Consider the following 2826-nt stretch of genomic DNA (forward strand, 5'->3'; position numbering starts at 1 on the left):
TGAGAAAGATGATGAGTCAATCTCTAAGGGTAAGGAAGGGGTTGAATTTGAAAATTGTAAAGAAAATACTGATTCCCTACCAGCACTTCCATTTTCTTATGCCATGACCAAATAAAGAAAAGTTAATCATGATTGTGAAATCTTTGAGACTTTCAAATAGGAAGAAATCAAGGATGAAAAAGGCACCGAAAATATTGTCGCGGATCATTTGTCAAAATTAGCAATAAATTCAACATCCGACATCACACCAATTGAATTTTGCCAACTTTTTCTTAGTTCAATGACTTGGTTTGCTAAAAATATCAATTTTCTTATTTCAGGATTTTTGCCAACTTACTAGAGTTCCGAAGACAAAAGAAAATTTTTGAGCGACGTGCAAAAATTTTATGAGGATGACCCTTACTTATTTAATTATTGTCCTGATCAAATATTTCAAAGATGCATTTCCTATAATGAGGTAAGTAGCATCATTAAATTTTATCACTCTAAGGCACGTTGGGATCATTTCTTGTAAAAAAGAGGACTATAGAAATCTTTTAAAGTGGATTTTACCAGCCTACTATGTTTAAGGACTCACATGCATTCCGCAAAACCAATGAAAACTGTCAAAATGTAGGATTTATTTCAAAACACATAGAGTCTTTAGATAATCTTCTATTGACTCTGAAGTCTCATCATAGTGAAGATAAGCATAGTTGATTAGTACTTAAAAGTGCATTTATATCATCATTTTGCACTTGAAGTATCAATAACTCCTTAACCAAATCATGTTTTATAGTAATATATCTAATAATATAAGAAATTCATTAGGAAAGTAATCATCGATTGGTGTGATGTCGGGTGTCAAATTTGTTGTCACTTTTGATAGAAGATCTGCATCAATATTTTCGGTTCCTTTTTCATCCTTGATTTCTTCCTGATTGGTCATGGCATGAGAAAATGGAAGTGCTGGAGCGGAATCAGTCTTTTCTTTGCAATGTTCAGATTCAACCGCTTCATTACCCTTAGAGATTGACTTATCATCTTTCTCACAAGGTTCAAGAATGGGTTTTTTTAATAACCTTACCACTGCAAAGAGTGCTGACTGATTTGACTTGATCTATGTGTTGACTTCCAGAACTACTTGCATTTGCATTGTATTGCTCCTTGAGATTTTGCTGTGGTTGAGATGGAAACTTATCTTTCTCTTGAAAACTAAGAGCAGATGTGAATTTTGCAAGAGTATCTTTAAAATTTGTTATGCTTTGAGCAAGTTGAGTGTTGATTGTCTCTTGCTTTTCAATAAATGCATACAAAGTTTCCTTAAAATTTCTTGTAGGAGGTGGAGCATAAGGAGGTGTATATTCATGAGAATTTTGAAAATTATGGTGTGTTTGAAACTGTGGTGGTGAAGTTTGTGCATTGTCACTTTTCCAACTGAAATTTGAGTGATTTCTCCAACCAAGATTGTATGTTTGCAAGTATTGGTTATGATTGGACCTTTCAAAACTGTTTAAAGCATTAGTTTGTTCATGGAGGCATTTCTTAAAAGAAGGTAAGGTTGGACAATTATTGGTTGAGTGTTCATTTGTTTCACATATTTGACACACAATGTTTTTAACATATTTTAATTGACCACTCTTGTTCAATTCTAGTGCCTTGACTTTCCTAGCTAAAGATGCAAACTTGACTTGGAGGTCATGATCTTCCCTAAGGTTGTATATACCTCCACTAGATATATGAGGTTGAGTTTTACTTAGTGCCTCATAAGTACTCGCGATGTTCCAATTTTGAGCATTTTCAGCTAACAAGTCTAAGTACTTCATTGCTTCATCAGTGTCTTTATCTTCAAAAGTTCCATTACACATCAATTCAACCATTTGCCTATCTCTAGGTGTTAATCTTTCATAAAAATATGAAATCAATCTCCATGTTTCAAAACCATGATGAGGGCAAGTACTAAGCAAGTCTCGATACCTATCCCAACATTGGTAAAATGTTTCTCCTGGTTTTTGAGTGAAAGTAGTGATTTGTCTTTTGAAAGAGTTTGTTCTGTGAGATGGGAAAAACTTCTTCAAAAACTGTTGTTGCATTTCATCCCAAGCATGAATGGATCCTGGTCTTAAATTTTGTAACCATGTTTTAGCTTTATTTTTTAATGAAAAAGAAAAAAGCTTTTAATCTGATGGTGTTCATGCTACAATTTAAATTATTATATGTGTTGCAGACCTCCTCAAATTCCCTTAAATGCAAGTATGGATTTTCCAATTCTAAGCCATGAAAAGAAGGTAAAAGTTGAATAATACCTGGTTTAAAATTAAAATGAGATGCATCGGGAGGGAAAACTATGCATGATGGTGCACTTGTTCTTGTGGGATTCATGTGGTCTCTAAGTGTTTTGACACGGTTATTCTCATTATGAAGTGATTGATTATCTTCTTCGGCCATATTTTCTGAAAATGATGAGGATATCCTACAAAGTCTACCACTTGATGTACGTGACCACACTCTTATGCACGTGTAGGAATAGAATAAAAGGAAGAAGAAAACAAAAAAAGAAGAAACAAGAGAAAAGAAACAAAGTTATATACAAGAAAAGTGAAAAGAGAAAATAAAATAACTACTATAATTTATACAAGAACTTACCTCCCCGACAATGGCGCCAAAAACTTGACACGACGAAAAGATTGATGTCTTCTTCCAAGTGTAGGAGTGTCGAAGTAATAAATAACCCGGCAAGACCGGGGTCGAACTACAGGGAGGTTAATTGTACAAATTATAAACAACAATAATAACAATAATAACAATAACAACAACAACAACAACAACAACAACAACAACAACAAT

Source organism: Populus euphratica, unplaced genomic scaffold (assembly GCF_000495115.2).
Source record: "Populus euphratica unplaced genomic scaffold, PopEup_1.0 scaffold934.1, whole genome shotgun sequence".
In the NCBI taxonomy this organism is placed as follows: domain Eukaryota; kingdom Viridiplantae; phylum Streptophyta; class Magnoliopsida; order Malpighiales; family Salicaceae; genus Populus; species Populus euphratica.